The 21,187-nt window shown below is 33.6% G+C and overlaps 1 protein-coding gene and 1 non-coding gene across 3 annotated transcripts in view; both read left to right on the top strand.

The window, feature by feature from the left end:
- Positions 1-21,187, top strand: part of LOC138716215 (netrin receptor UNC5C-like) — a 901,985-nt gene that overhangs the window by 676,849 nt on the left and 203,949 nt on the right. The window lies entirely within an intron of this gene.
- Positions 17,763-17,834, top strand: TRNAD-GUC (transfer RNA aspartic acid (anticodon GUC)). The gene has a single exon. It is a non-coding gene; the product is annotated as a tRNA-Asp (tRNA).

Genomic DNA, 21,187 nt, shown 5'->3' with positions numbered 1-21,187 from the left:
AGAATGACAACAAACACTGCTCCGAAGCTCTACTCGGGCATAGGTTCAAATACCGCTTGGTATTATTTATCCCTTTTGATTTTCGCGAGGTTGTTCCCACCTGTAGGGCACATGTCAGGTAATCTTATAATTAATCATTGGATTAATCTCGCGAAAATATCATCACGGTCACCATATCTGCCACTCTAGGTAGGAGCTTAGTTGATAAGATGTCGTTAAATAACTTAAATAACTTATAACTAGGGCTAGGATTTTGATGACTCATAAATCATGAAAAAATGTCCTAAAACAATGCATTTATGACCTAAAAATCTTTCAAAAATGCCCTTAAAAATGCCCTAAAAATTGATCTTACAAAATTGCCTTAGTAGGAAAAGAGGTTTTGTACTACTTAATATTTAGACTAGTAATTAAATGAAATGTTACATATTTTTTCCTAAGCAGTACACTTTAATTAATTATTTTATCTGATGTACTTTCCATGTATGATCGTTCACCTCTGCGTCAGCATTTGGACGTGAGGTCAGCAGTCGGCTGGTCGGTCTTGGCCCTTCATGGGCTGTAGCGCCATGGATTTACTTTAATATTAGTTTCCGTGTAGTCTACCACAAGGCCACTCTTATCTGGAATTAGCAGGTATAGAAGAGTCTATATTGAAGGGGTGGTTGGACTGATCCATTACGTGGGGTGTACTACGTTAAAATGGCAATATTTGTGTAGAAAGACGATTAAATATTATACAAAATAATGAGTATTAATGGACAAAATATGTAAAGAATATATCAAAGAAAATAGATATTATTTTACATTAATAATAGGTGTTCATGGCCAAAATTAAATGAAAATGCCTAAAAAATTACCGAATAAAATAAAAGATGCTCTTATGAGTTGAAACAGGCAAAAAATGCAAAAAAAAAATGCCCTAACAAAATATGTCTTTAAAAAACTCAGTTTATCACATAACACAAAAATACTAAAGAAGCTATGTTTCTGGCTTACTAGACAAAATATGCAATTTCATCAAAATCCTAGCCCTACTTATAACTTATAATACTTTATATAACGCCACTTCTAAACTACAATAGTGATTCTGAGACTATGAGATGATTGTAATAATACTTCTTTATACAGGGTGTTTCAAAAATACGGGGCATAATTTCAGGTATGTATTTCCCACATGTAGACGGTCAAAATAGTTCATTACAACATGTGTCCGGAAATGCTTCATTTCCGAGTTACGGCCTTCACAACATTGAAATTCACCGGGACGTTTTTCTTTCCGCAGGTCGTTGCCGTCAAAGGAGACATTAAGAGGGCACTCTGACAGTTCATTCCGAGGCGAAGGTTGCATTCAGTGTTGTGTAGGCGTTAGACTGTGCGACATGTATTCAAATCAAGAGCTGGCAGAGATACACTTGATGTACGGTAAGGCGGACGGCAATGCTGCGCTGGCTCGTCGTTTGTACCAGGAGACAATGTCCAGATTACTTGTGGGGCCATTTAAAATCATTGGTTTATTCGTCTCCGGTGCCTGATTTGGAATCCCTTCGGAATCGAATTGTGGCATGTTCTGAGGACATACGCAATACTCCTGGAGTTTGGGATCGTGTTCGCAGGTCAATGAGACATCGATGTGAGGTCTGTATTCAAGCAGGAGGTGGACATTTTGAACATCTGTAATGACAACGACCTGCGGAAAGAAAAACGTTCCGGTGAATTTCAATGTTGTGAAGGCCATAACTCGTAAATGAAGCATTTCCGGACACATGTTGTAATGAACTATTTTGATTATCTACATGTGGGAAATACATACCTGAAATTATGCCCCGTATTTTTAAACACCCTGTACAACGCCACTTCTAAACTACAATAGTGATTCTGAGACGATGAGATGATTGTGATAATACTTCTTTATATAACGCAACTTCTAAACTACAATAATGATTTCGAGACGATGAGATGATTGTAATGAGATTATATAACGCCGCTTTTAGTATGTTACCAAGGTGATACGGATACGGTGAAATGATTGTAATTGTAATTATCTATATAACGCCGCTTTGAAACTGCAGTTCTGAGAAGATGAAATAATTGTAGTTGTAATTGTTTATACTTCGCTGTTTTTAAACGAAGCTAGTTAATTCGGAGACGAATAGATTATATAACACCACTTTAAAACGAAAGTAGTTATTCGGAAAGGATGAGGTGATTGTAACTATAGTTCTTTATTTAAGACCAATTTTTAAACGTACATTTTTAATATAGAGGAGATCTGATATTAGTTGTTGCATAATTATTTATTTTTCTTTATGTATTCCAGTTAAGATTTTGGGAAGAACGGGCAGAAATGTCTTAAGAATTTCAGAGGAATCCGTGGCATTTGAAGCAGTCATTTCCCATGTTATTTCAGTACATCAGAAACCTACTGTAAATGTATCTGCCAGAAATGGAAGCATGATTCTTTGGTGAGAAAATGCCAGCGAAACTACTGAGCTATGGATAGATAACTACATGATATAGATGGCATTTCAGAGAATGTTTGTTAATATTTGAGCATGTCATAAATGTATGCACAATCGATTTTATGGTCGAATCCGTTTCGACTATGGCAGTCATTTAAAATTAATGAGCACTAATTGCCCTGCTAAAAGGCATGTGAAATATAGCTGGCTTATTTTAACTTGCACAATATTGGCTGCAACTGTCAAAGGTTGCTGTGGGTTGCAATAAACTTGACACATGCAGTATTGATAAATGGAATTCAGTCCTAGTTTGTATAATGATTGCGACTGTTGTTCGGTGCTGGTCTCGTCAGAAAGAATTTACCGTGTTGTGTTCGCAACCGTATCGAATTTCCTAATATCAGAATACTGCATAGTCAGCCTCTGCTGGTAATCGGTGAAAACTTAACAGTGTTGCAATACTAATTATAACGTTTATACGCTTGATAGAAATTGGCCTTTCCTCCTTGAAACATCTCTTTTTTACCTTATTTACTAGAGAAATTCTTATAAAGACAGTATCTGCAAATTAATTTATCTGGAAATGGTGCACATGAAACGTAATAATGTACTGAAAATAATAAAATTTTACTGTCTCCAGTATTTCGAGTATAGAACAGCTCCAGACTCATGGCACTCGCTTACGCAAAACAAGTAAACCAGGAGAAAGTGGTTAGTGGTTAGTGGTGGGGGATAGCAATATTTTCGTAGCAGAAGATTATGGTCACGAGGAAATGGGGTGGCTTGGGAGTTTTGTAAAGTTATGGCAGAAAACATAGTACCCTAAAACTAATGTAGCCTATAGTTTCAAATTTACTTATTTATTTATTTATTTATTTATTTATTTATTTATTTATTTATTTATTTATTTATTTATTTATTTATTTATTTATTTATTATTTATTTAACTAGCTAGCTAGTGAGTACAAATTAAAATTATAAAACAAAAATGTTTCTAGCCACTACCGTAAGAGCCAGGCTCATGTACGGTGTGGTCTTAGCCAATAATATAATATAAAATTTACAAGGAAAGTTTACTAAATACAGTAAGTAACTTAATTCAAACCAATAAGTAACACACAAGAGCAAAAATAACAAGAAGAAGGAGAAGAAGAAGAAGAAGAAGAAGAAGAAGAAGAAGAAGAAGAAAGAGAAAAAGAGAGAAAAACCACATTGAAAGATTTATTTTGTTTCACGCGTGTAGCCTTAATGAAATTAAGTGAATATTAAACCGGCAGAAAGGGACGGTTAGTGGTTAGTGTTGGAGGATAGCAATATTTTCTTAGCAGAAGATGATGGTCAGGAGGAAATGGGGTTGCTTGGGAGTTTTGTAAAGTTATGGCAGAAAACATAGTTTCCTAAAACTAATGTAGCCTATAGTTTCAAATTTATTTATTTATCTACTTATTTATTTATTTACTTAATTATTTGTTTATTTATTTATTTAACTAGCTAGCTAGTGCGTACAAATTATAATTATAAAACAAAAAATGTTTCTAGCCACTACCGTATGAGCCAGGCTCGTGTACGGTGTGGTCTTAGCCAATAATATAATATAAAATTTACAAGGACAGTTTACACAAGAGCAAAAAAAAAAATAAGTAGAAGAAGAAAAAGAAAAAGGGAGAAAAAACACATTGAAAGATTTATTTTGTTTCACGCGTATAGCCTTAATGAAATTAAATAAATATTAAAAGAGCAACAATTGAGAATTATTACAGAATGATATTTTTCTTCTTCTTCTTCTTCTTCTTCTTCTTGAGATGTTTATCCATTCCGGATGTTGGCGATAATATTCGCGAACATGATTTTATTAACTGCTGCTCTGAAGAGTTCTGCAGAGGAATTCTTGAACCATGGTCTAGGATTCTTCAGTCATGATATTCGTTTTCTTCTGATGCCCCCTTCTCCTTCCAACTTTGCCCTGAAGAGTATTTTGAAGTAGCTGGCATTTTTTTCCCCCCCATTTCTTATTATATACCTCAGATATATTAGTATAATATAGTACAAGAAAGCTAAGTGACTGATATATTGCGGTTGGATAGTAACACAGCGCGAGAGGCAACTTTACAGCATCATATTGACTCCAAACACCCCAATTTTACCCCCAAAAAGTACAGTGGTCCATAAGGAAAACTAGAATAGGTTTCTGAATAGATGCCACAATTTCAGAGGTGGTTTATATCGATATTTGACTTTACTCATTTTTATTATTTTCTTTGATTAATTTTACTCATAAAAATAGTAACCACGATTGGCCTCATTGCATTTTTTTTTTTCATTATAGAATGTTATCAATGAAAATGGTAATACCTGTTTAATTTTTGTTACTGTTAATGTGCTGCAGATGTGTCCCGCTCTGTACAGACGCAGGTGCTATGTAAGGTGTGGGGAGAGGGGGGGGAGACCTCCCAAATGATCTTATTTTGTGAGCCTGCGGCTAATGGGCGAGCCTCGAGATAACACAGCGGTCGGGTGTGAGGTGTGCAGCGGTCATACTGCTTGCTACACGTCCTTTGTTACGAAGGCGGAGGCAATGAAAAGGGTTGAAGAAGAATGGCGTGAGTGCCAAAAAGAAAATAAAGATATACAGCAGGAGATAGATAAAAGGCCTGGAGAAAAAAAAAAGAGAGAGAAAGGTGGAATGAAGGATGATTCATTGTCTTTCCCTTGTCATCGTGCATCATGAGGTCTCAGGAACAGAGTGGGCATGAACAAAAGAAAGATACACAAGATATCCATTACAAGAAGACCACAATGTAGCCAACTGAAAAACTATATCATAAAAAAGAAACCTCACCATTTATTAACAGCCCACCCATCTATGGATTCAACGTCGTTTCGTATCTGGCCACAAAAGTCTATAAAAGGCGTCGCTACAATCGAAAACAAACCCCCATCGCCCCCTGCAGCCCTATACGACATGGTCTTACAATCCTTTTCAGATGTCAAATTCATTATGGTGTAATAAATTGCCTGGGTTTTAACACCGAGAAATTTTCAAGATGATATGCACTATGGGTGGTACAATCTCACGCATTTGTCTAATAACGTATGGAAACTTTTTTTAATACAAAGTTGGCTTTTATAAAAAAAAGTTTCCTGTTAAAGAAGCCAATTAGGGGGAAAGTAATTACGTACTGTTCTGCAGGTTACACAATAAACCCAAACAAAGCACCATTGCCCTTTGAGCTGTTTTAATTCCGCGATTCGTCGTGAGTGTTTTGTTGTGTTTGCTAATAAAACAGCCATCAGACTATTGCTAATTGATGGAGGGTTGCATTACCCATGACATGACTGCACAATCTTGTGTGTTATTAACATCAGAATTTTAGGCGTTGTTTTGCGGGAGGAAAGGTGCTTATTAAACCTGCTATGGCTTGGGATTACCTCTGCTGTTCAGAACCCGAGGGACGGGGCTCGAGCCTGACGGGAAAAGGCAATTACTTGATGGGAAAGTCCATGTTGTTCTGTTTTGCTATATTAATGGGAGTGGATGTACGATTTACATTTTTTCCCTAATTTTTATTTATTTATTTTTTTTGTTTAGGAAATGTTTTTATTTATTTATTTCAAATTTTCAAATTTCAAATGCATTGAAAGATGAAATGACATGGTCAAGTATAAATTTATATAATAATAATAATAATAATAATAATAATAATAATAATAATAATAATAATAATAATAACAATAATAACAACAACCAGAGCAGAACATAGAATAAGTTACAGAATAATGCATCAGACTACAGAATATAATTACAACAGAAATAGAAATAAAATAATACAATCAATATAAAAAGAGGATACAATAATATTAACAAAATTTGAGGACCGAATGAGCAGCGCTCGTGTTCGGTCACAATTCAGATATATTACTAATATAAAAGGAAAAAAAAATAATAAAATAAAATAGGAACTAAAATTAAAATTACAGCTGCAATGAAATTATGTAATTTAATATAATATATTATTAATACAAGATAAAAAGTACTAGAAAAGAAACAAAAATTAAATTTTATAAGGTAATGGCAGTGCCAATGTTGCTTTATGGGTCTGAATTTTGGATCCTGACTAAAAAAGAAGAAAGAAGAATAGAAGCAGCAGAGATGAAATTTCTAAGATCTGTAGCAGGTTACACCTTATTGGATAGGAAAAGAAGTGAAGATATAACGAGGGAACTAAGCATTTTAAAGTAATAGACAGAATAAAACAATATAGAAACGATTGGAAACAACATACACAAAGAATGGAAGTAGACCGCATACCAAAACTGATGATGAACTATAACCCAATAGGTAGAAGAAATGTTGGTAGACCGAAAACAAGATGGGCTCAACAGTGTTAAAAAAATGAGACCGGGACGAGCCTTATAAGGCTTAATCCATGATGCTGATGATGATGATTAATACAAGAGAAATGTAGAAAATAAAATAAAATAGGAACCAAAATTAAAATTACAGCTGCAATGAAATTACGTAATATATTATTAATATAAGAAGAATGTAGAAAATAAAATAACATAGGAACTAAACTTACATTACAGCTACAATGAAATTGTATAATACAATATTAACATACTTATTACTTATGGCTTTTAAGGAACCCGGACGTTCATTGCCGCCCTCACATAATGCCGCCATCGGTCCCTGTCCTGAGCAAGATTAATCCATTCTCTATAATCATATCCCACCTCCCTCAAATCCATTTTAATATTATCATCCCATCTACGTCTTGGCCTCCCCAAAGGTCTTATTCCCTCCGGCCTCCCAACTAACATTCTATATGCATTTTTGGATCCGCCCATACGTGCTACATGTCTTGCCCATCTCAAACGTCTGGATTTAATGTTCCTAATTATGTCAGGTGAAGAATACAATGCGTACAGTTCTGCGGTGTGTAACTTTCTCCATTCTCCTGTAACTTAATCCCCAAATATTTTCCTAAGCACCTTATTCAAACACCCTTAATCTCTGTTCCTCTCTCAAAGTGAGAGTCCAAGTTTCACAACCATACAGAACAACCAGTAGTATAATTATTGTTTTATAAATTCTAACTTTCAGATTTTTGACAGCAGACTAGATGACAAAAGCTTTTCAACCGAATAATAGCAGGCATTTCTCATATTTATTCTGCGTTTAATATCCTCCCGAGTGTCATTTATATTTGTTACTGTTGCGCCAAGATATTTGAATTTTTCCACCTCTTCGAAGGATAAGTCTCTAATTTTTATAGTTCCATTTCGTACAATATTTTGGTCACGAGGCATAATCATATACTTCGTCTTTTCGGGATTTACTTCCAAACCTATCGCTTTACTTGCTTCAAGTAGAATTTCCGTGTTTTCCCTAATCGTTTGTGGGTTTTCTCCTAACATATTCACGTCATCCGCATAGAATATTATTAACACAGAGAAGAATAATATCGTATGTGAGTAAAGTAGGCCAATTTATGAAAAATATATATACCGAAATTATAGAATATAAATATAATATAAGCTGATTAATTCATACACATAGGCTATAAATTTATTTAATCAAATTGAAAACATTAATACGTTTCTAATTTTCTTGTTATATCTTAGTGAGTTACATGTTAGAAGTTCTGGGTGTAATTTGGCTAAAGAATTATACAACCGCGGGCCAAAATTAATGCTATGTTTTAGACCAGCAGATGTGAAACATTTAGGTTCTACTAATGTTAAATTATTATTTCGTCTTGTGTCATGATTATGTGCCTGTAACTTAAACTTATTACAATTTTTATGATAAAATTTTAACAGAGTATATTTATAAATTTGTTCAATATTAAATACATTAAATTTAAAATAAATTAATTTAGTTGGATAATCAAAACGTTTCTTCAAATATATTTTAATTATTCGTTTTTGTAGTAAATTTAACGGACTGAGATTAATTTTTGTACTTCCATCCCAAACAATAATGCCGTATTCAATAATAGACTGCGAAATGGCCAAATAAACATTTCGTAGAACTCTAATGGGTAAGTAGCATCGGAGATTAACGAATTTGATTGTATATTTTTATTTTTTATATAGAAATAGGCCTATCATTGCTGCAACAAATTAAATTCGAGGAGATTATTAATATTTAATGAGAAAAATTCACTCCGGCGCCGGGGATCGAACCCGGGTCCTTGGTTCTACCTACCAACCGCTCTGACCACTGAGCTACGCCGAATTCAATCCACAGCACCGGATTCAACCTTTCTCCTTCAATGTTTCCCTTTGTGGCCTGGCTCCAAGTTAGTATGCTTATATGTTGACGTGTACGTCCATTGTCAACTGCCATTATACTAGGAGCGCACTCAATTGAGTGACTTGTTTGGCCGGGATTCGGAGCGAATTTTTCTCCTCAAATATTAATTATCAATATTACAGAGATTATTCTGTAGGACAAATTAATAAATCTATAATATTCGAGGAGATTAGTTAAAAAAAATGCAGCCTAAACGTAAGAACGTAAGAAAGTTTGGAAAAAACAAAGTTCCAGTATACAGTAATTCCCTAAAATGGATATATCATAACCAATACCAATGAATATGAAGGGGAAAGATAGGTTTTAATTTGAGATGAACTTCCTTGTTGGTAGATTCGTATAGTTTAATATTAAGCGTCATGAAACAAACTCGCTTTCTGTTAGCTCATTCTTTCCCCTCTCGCACAGATCACATGCCAGGTCTCGTCTCCTCATTTGTACATGGAAACATTAAACCTGTATCAACGAACACATCCCTGACATTTTTTTTTAATGATAATGCTTATCGTCAGCTAACATCATGTCTTCTTCTTTAAGTAGGTATTTTAGCCTTGTCTCCTGGAACAAATTTTTGAACTTAATCTTTGTTTAGATAGACACAATATAATATTTGTTACTCAGTCAAATGACAAATCAATGTAAAATAATGACTTATATAGTATGGTCATTAAGTTTTATATACATGAGCTACAAATTGCAAACGTTTTCGCCCATTCGGGCATCTTCAGGCATAATTATACAATATCTCAATATCAAACTATGTAGCTATTACATTGGTGGTAGATAAACTGTTTAAGATTAATGGTGTACAAAACATCTCCATAATTAAAATGTAATATTACAAGTCATAAATTAAAATAATGTTAAAAACCACGTAGTGTTGTAATTAAACTTCATAATATTCTGTGGAACTCTTGTTCAGTAGAGTCCAATAAGTGATGAATTATGTCTGAAATATATAAATAAATACGAAATAGAAATAGGAAATTATCAAATGTGAAAGTGTAATCGGATTGGATATTATGAAGTTTAATTACAACACTACGTGGTTTTTAACATATTGTTTTATAGTGATCTATACAGTTGCCACGTTCAAACGACATGAGTACTTTTACTTATCCAATCCTATTCCGATTACACTTTTACGTTTGATAATTTCCTATTTCTATTTCGTATTTATTTATATATTTCAGAATAATTCATCACTCATTGGACTCTACTGAACAAGAGTTCCACAGAATATTATGAAGTTTAATTACAACACTACGTGGTTTTTAACATATTGTTTTATTGTGATCTATACAGTTACCACGTTCAAACGACGTGAGTACTTTTACTTATCCAATCCTATTCCGATTACACTTTTACGTTTGATAATTTCCTATTTCTATTTCGTATTTATTTATATATTTCAGAATAATTCATCACTCATTGGACTCTACTGAACAAGAGTTCCACAGAATATTATGAAGTTTAATTACAACACTACGTGGTTTTTAACATATTGTTGTATAGTGATCTATACAGTTGCCACGTTCAAACGACACATAATTCATCACTCATTGGACTCTACTGAACAAGAGTTCCACAGAATATTATGAAGTTTAATTACAACACTACGTGGTTTTTAACATATTGTTTTATAGTGATCTATACAGTTGCCACGTTCAAACGACACATAATTCATCACTTATTGGACTCTACTGAACAAGAGTTCCACAGAATATATATGAAGTTTAATTACAACACTACGTGGTTTTTAACATATTGTTTTATAGTGATCTATACAGTTGCCACGTTCAAACGACACATAATTCATCACTTATTGGACTCTACTGAACAAGAGTTCCACAGAATATTATGAAGTTTAATTACAACACTACGTGGTTTTTAACATATTGTTTTATAGTGATCTATACAGTTTCCACGTTCAAACGACACATAATTCATCACTTATTGGACTCTACTGAACAAGAGTTCCACAGAATATTATGAAGTTTAATTACAACACTACGTGGTTTTTAACATATTGTTTTATAGTGATCTATACAGTTGCCACGTTCAAACGACACATAATTCATCACTTATTGGACTCTACTGAACAAGAGTTCCACAGAATATTATGAAGTTTAATTACAACACTACGTGGTTTTTAACATTATTTTAATTTATGACTTGTAATATTACATTTTAATTATGGAGATGTTTTGCACACCATTAATCTTAAACAGTTTATCTACCACCAATGTAATAGCTACATAGTTTGATATTGAGATATTGTATAATTATGCCTGAAGATGCCCAAATGGGCGAAAATGTTTGCAATTTGTAGCTCATGTATATAAAACTTAATGACCATATAATATAAGTCATTATTTTACATTGATTTGTCATTTGACTGAGTAACAAATATTATATTGTGTCTATCTATATTAATTGACAATCTGAATATTTCCAACATGCTTTCTAAGTTAATCTTTGTTACTAAATTTCAGTCTAAAACAGACTATAACCCGATGGGGTTCAGTGTTGTAAGCAATATGTTGCTCACCGCGCACAGTGAATGCTGATACATGATGACAACGGACAATCATCCGTGCGCTAGGCGGGGCTCGAACTCGATACTATGTATTCCACACGGTTAGCGCTCCAGCAGAATGTGAAACGGTGGACGATTATTGCAGTGTTGAAACTGATTATTGGTAACCCATCCCCCAGGAGGGAGGCAACCTGATAGTAATGGGGTTGTCTACTGTGAAATGAATATGCTGGATGAAAGCGGCCGAAGCGTGGACTTAAAACGACAGCCGCTTTATTTAATAATGACACAGGAAATTCACGACTCTATTAAAATTGTAAAATCAAACAAATGATTGCAGAAACTCTTCTGGCGTTTTCTGAGCTGTTTCAACTCAAGGTGCTATTTACTTTCTCGTTATAAGAAGTGTAAGAAAATGTATTATGGTGCTGGCGAAATTCGATTCTACAATTTCACAGAAATACACATTTTCTGCATTCGTAACACCAAGAAAGTGGTTTCGGGCACGCTGTCTATCTTTGTATGTATGTACTTATTTACACTGCGTGTGGGCCTAGATCATATATGTAACAGATAGCTCATCCCTATGTTAAAATCGGCAGCACTTTGAAGAGAACAACCGCCAGGATCGCCACCCGTCCACCGTAAACGAACACGAAATGGCAGTACAGTCGCTAACGCAATTCAAATGGGAATTATGACGTGATTCCTTATGTAACAGCTAGATGGCAGCATAATAAACCTGACAAATGTTATTACCGTCAAAGCCTATAAGGCTGAGCTATATGGGTATACATGATCTAGAGTGTGGGCGAACACCCGGTGGCAGTGGTAATTTAGTTACACACAATAATTACAATTCAATCACTAAATACGAAAAGGGAATAAGTCACCTCTGTTAGTTTTGAGAAAAACACAAATAACTTCTGCACACAACGAAATATAAACAAATTGCATCGAAAATATTTCTATGAACCAATCATGACTACTCAAGATATTTATATAAAAAAAAACATGTCCTATAGAAACAATTTTTGTGTGAGGATTTCTTCTCCTTTCATATCTTGGTATTCATTGATTGAACATGTATTTGAGTCCACACCTGTGGAGTAACGGTCAGCGCGTCTGGCCGCGAAACCAGGTGGCCCGGGTTCGATTCCCGGTCGGGGCAAGTTACCTGGTTGAGGCTTTTTCCGGGGTTTTCCCTCAACCCAATATGAGCAAATGCTGGGTAACTTTCAGTGTTGGACCCCGGACTCATTTCACCGGCATTATCACCTTCATCTCATTCAGACGCTAAATAACCTCAGATGTTGATAAAGCGTCGTAAAATAACCTAATAAAAATTAAAAAAATAAATAAAAACATGTATTTGAATAATCATTGCATTGTCACCTTTAAGGACCTTACATAATAATAAGCGATTTTCAGCAACATAACCCCTAGGCCACCAATGGAGGACTGATGCTGTATATTCGCTAATGAGCAAATAAAACTGCACAAGCGTTAAGAGGAGAGAATGAATGTTCATGACAAAATGTAGATCATCAGCCTGCACTTCATCCAACTTTATGATTACTTCCGCGATTAAATCTAAAAGATGGAGGTCGGCGGCCGAGCATGAGCATGTAACCCTCACAAGAGAAATAATTATAATATAATGCTCATGGAATGGCTTTATGGCTGGTGGGGGAAGTTACGAATGGGATAATAAAGAAATAAGGGCAGATAGGTTATGACTCTATATAGTCTAGTGACATCACTTTTATAGTTAAGGTTTTAAGTATAATCACAATGAATTCCTGGAATAAATAATGATGATCATGTATCCACTGGCGTTCCTTAGTTAGGAGCCGACAAGGGGTTGTATCGCTGGTAAAAGAGTAAGCTCTCCCAGGAGGAATGGTATTAACACCGATACAAAAGTATCGTCCACGCAAACTGCATTAATTTATAAATCGATTAGGATATGACCACTATTTTCGTCAGCCTTACGAAAGGACCTTTCAATTTGCAGATTAGAATCAGCGGCGTCTCTTCCGATTGCCTTCACTTACCTTAAATCATTGAAGAGCAGACGAATGAGCTGGGGTAGCTCAGTCGGTAGAGCATTCGTGCGCAAAGCGAAGGGTCCCGGGATCGTTACCCGGCTCCGGAACAATTTTTCCCTTGAAATTATTCAAGCCTGCTTCACAGGGAGCTTCTACCTGAAAGTCAGATTTGCACTTTCCGTAAGAATTAACTTCTTTCCATAAAATTTAATAGTATTGATTCTTGTAAATTAATCAACAGTAATCTCACTAGAGGTTTGATTTATCTAGAGAAAATCAAAACTCGAGTGGGATTTAACTGACTATTACACGATTAGAAGAAAGTATATAAAGATTAGAAGTAACAATACAATAAAATATTAATTGGCTTACGAAAATACAACTGTCTTCAAATGTATTATTGTACCATCTCAACATTACGCTAGATGGTAGTAGTTTTTTATGATTATGTTTTCTTGTTATCAGTTGTGCCAATTATGGAATCTTCATTTAATTCTGTGACGGTTACTAGTCAAGAAGGCTTTGTTGATTCAGTTTCATTTTTATTAAAACAGTTGCATTCCACTTCAATTATCCGGATTCCAGTAATCAACGTCACTTGATAGATGATTTTCAATAAATCTTAGTATTAAACAATCTCTGATACGTAACTATCCATAATATCATATAGCAGAAGCTATAACATAACCTAAATAATATAAACAAGTGTTAGAAAAGTTTTAATTAGGGATGATGAAATAAACATGAAACGTTTTAATTAACGATGATGAAATAAAAAATAAACATGAATAATTTTAAAAGAAACAATTATTGAAAGTACAATTTTCAAATTTGAATGTTTTAGTGGTTGGTGATTCAGTTGATGTTTTATTGGACGTGTGCGTAAAGAAGTGACCTCGTTGATGTACATGGTGTATCCCTCAACTTATTCAGGATTTCCGAATGGTGCTCTTCATATATGACCAGTGGTCTTTATTAATTCTTGTTCTTGAATGCCAATGCGAATCATATTTGGAAGTGCTGTGCATCGACTGGAGTGGTTTGTAATTTTCTGTTTTTTGACGTCCAGACCAGTACAGTTTGAAATGTTGGCAAACAAAGAAACAAATGCTAGGGTAGTGATAAAAATAAACAAATGCTAGGGACGCGATAAAGTTAAACAAATGCTAGGGACGCGATAAAATTAAACAAGTGCTAGGGACGCGATAAAATTGTGCGATAAGCAGCAATGATTGGTTGAAAGACATCCTTTCGTACCGTTTTATTGGTCAAAAGTAGTGTGACGTAGTAAAAGTGTAATAGTCATTGTAATCTTTGTTCTTTATTTTGTTGTGATTATTTCAATGATTTAATTAATTTGTACCACAGTTGTTCATTCTATTTTATTAATTGTATCACTGTGCTGGACTTTATTGGCTAATGGCGGTTGTCCAGCACATAAATGTCAATAAATAAATAGTCTAATAATTATTATTATTAATACGTACCGTTTTCAAGAAATCTGATTTAAAAACCTGAAGGAAGTATATGTTCAAAAACTCAATTGAATTGGTAATCACGACCAAATCTCGACATTAGAAAGCTTGCGCTGCACAGAAGTTACAAATAAAAAATATTGATAAATTCTAAGAAACAAGTTCTTACGCACAGGCAAGCCGTGAACTTTTGAAAAGATTGTCGACGTGTCGTCACCTAAGCAACCATCCTTCTTCCAGATGGGCGGCTCAATATCCGAGACAATGATGACGTCAAGGCTCACTAAAATGGACCCCCAAAACCTCAGATACTTCTCAGAACTGCTTAGGAACACAAGGCAGCACGGTTGCACTACAGAGACAGTAGTAATCGCATACTATTTTGCAGTAGGTTTTAAATGTATTTAATACAGAAACATTAAAATGAATCAGCTGCAAACAGACAATGCATGAATGTCGTATAGAAGACGAATATATTTTGTCAGTCTTGAACATTGTAATTGGGCTTTGCCTGTTATGTTCAATAATAAATAAATAAATAAATAAATAAATAAATAAATAAATAAATAAATAAATAAATAAATAAATAAATAAATAAATAAATAAATAAATAAATAAATAAATAAATAAATAAATAAATAAATAAATAAATAAATAAATAAATAAATAAATAAATAAATAAATAAATAAATAAATAAATAAATAAATAAATAAATAAATAAATAAATAAATAAATAAATAAATAAATAAATAAATAAATAAATAAATAAATAAATAAATAAATAAATAAATAAATAAATAAATAAATAAATAAATAAATAAATAAATAAATAAATAAATAAATAAATAAATAAATAAATAAATAAATAAATAAATAAATAAATAAATAAATAAATAAATAAATAAATAAATAAATAAATAAATAAATAAATAAATAAATAAATAAATAAATAAATAAATAAATAAATAAATAAATAAATAAATAAATAAATAAATAAATAAATAAATAAATAAATAAATAAATAAATAAATAAATAAATAAATAAATAAATAAATAAATAAATAAATAAATAAATAAATAAATAAATAAATAAATAAATAAATAAATAAATAAATAAATAAATAAATAAATAAATAAATAAATAAATAAATAAATAAATAAATAAATAAATAAATAAATAAATAAATAAATAAATAAATAAATAAATAAATAAATAAATAAATAAATAAATAAATAAATAAATAAATAAATAAATATTTTCTTATACTCGCTCCGCAACAATTAGATTTTATCATATTGCAGATATTATTATTATTATTATTATTATTATTATTATTTATAAATTATATTTTCACAACCACATTGATTATATTTACAACCATGCAATAAGAATGTTAGAAATAATTCGGTCAATTACGTATTCTTTTTCAACACCTGACTCTCTTTTAATTATTATGTACTATGCAATAGTAAGATCGAAACTCGAATATGCATCTGTAGTTTGGAACTTTATTACTAGCTCTGATTCGGCAAAACTGGAAAATATTCAAAGGAAATTTATTTCATTGTGTTCGTACCGATTCCTGCCTAATAGGCTAACTCTGAGTATAATTATGATCAAAAATGCGAGCACTTTAAATGTCGAAGCCTGCATGCCAGACGTCATGATCTCGATTACTTATTATTATGTAAGGTCCTTAAAGGTGATATTAATTGTGAATCTTTCTTAAACAGTGTCAGCCTTCGTATTACTATCAAGGACATGAGACATCACAAACTCTTATGTATTAGAAATTCTAAATCTTCCTCGCCGGTCTCCAGATGTATTAAACATGCTAACTTACATGTAGGCGATTTCGATCCATTCAATGTATAGAAGTATTAGAATATGACAATGTCTTTGCTTATATTATTTGCATAATCCTTATACACAAATTGGTAATACTTTTGTAAGAATCAACTACTTTCCCTAAAAATTATAGTTTTAATTCTTGTAAATTAATTATTGTAACCTATGTTCTTCAAAATTTTATTAACGCAAGTATTTAATTTGTACCATAGTTGTTCATTTTAATGTATTAATTGTATCACTGTGCTGGACTTTTATTGGCCAATGGCTGTTGTCCAGCATATAAATATCAATAAATAAATAAACATATTATTATTATTATTATTATTATTATTATTATTATTATTATTATTACAATCGGCGAAAGATACCTAGAGAAGAATAAAGAAGAGCAAGTAGTATTTGTAGACCTGATAAAGGCTTTTGACAGAGTGGAGTGAATAAACTTATGAAAATCCTGTATAAAATTAATGTGGGTTGGAATGAGTGGAGGATATTAAGTAATCTCTATATGAAACGAGTCAAAGTCAGTATAGGAGAAGAAATGTCACAGGAGTTTTAAATAGAAGAGTAGGATAAGAATGCTCTTTATCACCTAACCTGTTCAACAATTACTTGGAGGATTTAGTGAAGAACTATTTTCGTAACATAACAGGGATGATAGTAAGAGGAGATCATACTAAGGGACATACCTACTATTGTAGCTACATGACAGCTTGTACCCCTATCGGAAATTAAGTTCAGATGAAGCAGCTTTAGTTCGAAAGACATTGAATATGAAACCACATCGGTGTCGAAATGGGACCCGTCTGTTGTAAGGTACATAACCTCATTAAAATTATAACACTTTTAAAGTTTCAACTACGCTTTAAATAATTTCGTGTTGAAATGTATAAGAAAATTAAATAATTTCGAGGGAAAAATTGTTCCGGAGCCGGGTATCGAACCCGGGACCTTTGGTGCACACAGAGTTAGTGTGCACTCGAAGTTGGTTGCTTGACGGTTGTCAGCCCACTTTGAGGTCTGTGGATATAGAGGGAAGAATTGGATCGGTGTCGGTTAGAGTTCCCGGGTAGCTCAGTGGTAGAGCGTTGGTGCGTCAAACCAAAGGTCCCGGGTTCGATACCCGGCTCCGGAACAATTTTTCCCTCGAAATTATTCAAATCAACTTTACAGGGAGTTATACCTGAAATCTTGATTTGCAAGAAAATTAAAGTTCGAATATATTCATTCATTCTTTCATTCATTCATCCATCCGTAGTCTTCTGCCCAAGAGTAGATCTTTCTCTGCAAATCAGCATTCTCCAATCTTTTCTATTTTCTGCCTTCCTCTTATTCTCCGCATACGATCCATATCTCTTACTATTGTCTATAATTTGATATCTTCTTCTACCTCGAAGTCTTCTCCCGTTTACCATTCCTTCCAGTGCATCTTTCAGTAGACAGTTTCTTCTCAGCCAGTGACCCAACCAATTCCTTTTTCACGTCCTGATCAGTTTCAGCATCATTCTTTCTTCACCCACTCTTTCCAACACAGCTTCATTTCTTATTCTGTCTGTCCACTTCACACGTTTCATTCTTCTCCATATCTACATTTTACATGCTTCTATTCGCTTCTCTTTAATTCGTCGCAATGTCCATGTTTCTGCGCCATACAGTGCCACACTCCACACAAAGCACTACTTCACTAGTCTCTTCTTTAGTTTCTTTTTCCAGAGATCCGCAGCAGATACTTCTTTTTCTATTAAAAGCTTTCTTGGCCATTGCTATCCTTCTTTTGACTTCCTGGCAGCAATTCATGTTACTGCTTATATTACACCCCAAGTATTTTAAGCTGTCCACTTGCTCTACTGCCTCATTTAGAATTCGCAAGAATTCTTTATTTTTCTGACGAACTTTGGTAGGGCAGGATGGTGTGGCAGTAATTAATAGAATTTTGTGTGAAATAAATTGCATAGCGAATATAAGTAGGTGTGTTGTCAGACTTAATACCTAATGCAGGGCCCACCCCTCGCAAGGGAAAAGAACCCACCACAATCTCAGTCGCCTATTACTGTCTATTAGCAGTAGGGGCTATTGAACGGATGATGGCAGGAGATAATGATCTACAAGAAGGTATCCGTTCCAAGAAGTAGCTGTGTTCAGTGAGATTAAATACAAGACCGCATTTGTGTGAGAGGTTCTACAGCACTTGTTGCAAGTGCGAATTTTGCAAATCGCAACAGACATTTCGCAAGTCTGTTGTATTGCAATAACTCATTCTATTCATTCAGTTGTTTTCTTTTTTTGTGTGAATTAATGAATGGATGAACGCTTAAGAGACTTTTTGGATTTATGATTGTGAGGGTTGATTGATGGATAGTTATGAAATAAGGGTTGTGTGGGTTTATGAGTGAGTGAGTGAGTGAGAGAATAATTAATACTGGTTGTGGGGGTGTATTTTCGTATGGTTATAGTTATAGTTAGAGAAATCATTTGATCAGTTGGATGAAAATTCATAACTAATCAAACAATAAGCTGAAACCATTAGGGAAGAGTCGGGTAGTATCGGACATCGGGTAATATCGGACAATGAGTTTTTTTCATCTACCACACGATGATAGTACCTGATTGACATGGTTACGTTTCTATGATGTCGCATAGAGAAACGTAACCATGTCATTCAGGTGCTACCATATGGTGGTAGATGAAAGAAACGCACTGTCAGATACTACCCGATGTCCGATACTACCCGACTCTCCCCTAAAACATGCTTAGAATCCATTGAGGGCTTAAAAGAAGAGAACATGCTATCAAAAAGAATCTAGAGGAGACGAAAGCCCAGTTAGATGATTTGGAGCCATATGGACGCCGAAATTCAATTGAAATACATGGAATTCTTGAAATGGCTAATGAAAATCCGTTGGAAATAGTTAAGAATATTGGATGTGCACTGGATATAGAAATTGAGCCTCAAATGGTAGATGTCACCAATTAGGATAATCGCCAGTCAACCATCTGCTGCAATAATTGTTAAGTTTGTCCGACGAATGGATAAAGACCAGTTCATTCACAAGCGCAGAGTTAAGCGGTAACTTAAAAGCTAATCAGGTGGGCTTTTCTAATAATGATAATTTATTTACTTCCGGAAGTTCATTGCCGATTTCACATAAGCCCGCCATCGGTCCCTATCCTAAGCAAGAGCAATCCATTCTCTACCATCATATTCCACCTCCCTCGAATCCATTTTAATATTATCCTCCCACCTACGTCTCGCCTCCCCAAAGGTCTTTTTTCCTCCGGTCTCCCAACTAACACTCTATATGCATTTCTGGATTCACCTATACCTGCTACATTTATGTCAGTTGAAAAATAGAATGCGTGCAGTTTTGTGTTTTGTAACTTTCTCCATTCTCCTGTAACTTCATCCCTCTTAGCCCCAAATATTTTCCTAAGCACGTTATTCTTAAACACCCTTAACCTCTGTTCCTCTCTCAAAGTGAGGATCCAAGTTTCACGACCATACAGAAAACCGGTATTATAACTGTTTTATAAATTCTAACTTTCATTTTTTTTAAGCAGACTAGGTGACAGAAGCTTCTCAACCGAATAATAGGCCTACCAGGCATTTCCCATATTTATTCTGCGTTTAACTTAGTAATGAAATATATACTATACATAAATCACAGTCTCACACGTTAGCGTAGACATATTGAGTGAAGCTAGAAAGTTGAAGAAACTTAAAAATTGTCCTACTCATGTGTTGACAATGCTGGTAATATTAAACTCAAGAGACAAGAAGGGGACAGAAATATTCATATTTTGAAAACATTAGAGAATGTAACTAAGTTAGCGTAAAATCGCATAGAATTTTACATATTTTGCAATTAAAATGTTCTCGAGCCCTTTAAGCATAGCCTATTATGAGTAAGGCTAGGATTTTGATGAAGTTGCATCTTTTTTTGTAGTAAGCCAGAAACATATCTGCTTTAGTATTTATATGTTATGTGATAAACTGAGTATTTTAAGACATATTTGTTAGGGCATTTTTTTTTGCATTTTTTGCCTGTTTCAACTCAAAAGAGCATCTTCTCTTTTTTTTTTTTCGGACATTTTTTAGGTATTTTCATTTAATTTTGGCCATAAATCCCCATTATTAATATAAATTAATGTTTATTTCCTTTGATATTTTGTCTACATATTTTGTCCATTAATACCCATTATTTTTTTACTTGGTTATTTAACGACGCTGTATCAACTACGAGGTTATTTAGCATCGATGGAATTGTTGATAACGATATGATATTTGGCGAAATAAGGCCGAGGATTCGCCATAGATTACCTGACATTTGTCTTACGGTTGGAAAAACCTCGTAAAAACACAACCAGATAATCACCCCAAGCGGGAATCGAACCTGTGACCGAGCGCAACTCCGGATCGGCAGGCAAGCGCCGTAGCCGGTGGCTAATACCCATTATTTTGTATAATATTTTAATCGTTTTTCTACACAG

This window comes from Periplaneta americana, chromosome 16 (genome assembly GCF_040183065.1).
Source record: "Periplaneta americana isolate PAMFEO1 chromosome 16, P.americana_PAMFEO1_priV1, whole genome shotgun sequence".
NCBI lineage: Eukaryota > Metazoa > Arthropoda > Insecta > Blattodea > Blattidae > Periplaneta > Periplaneta americana.
Note: the sequence above shows the minus strand (reverse complement) of the source record. Positions and strands in the feature narration are given on the sequence as shown.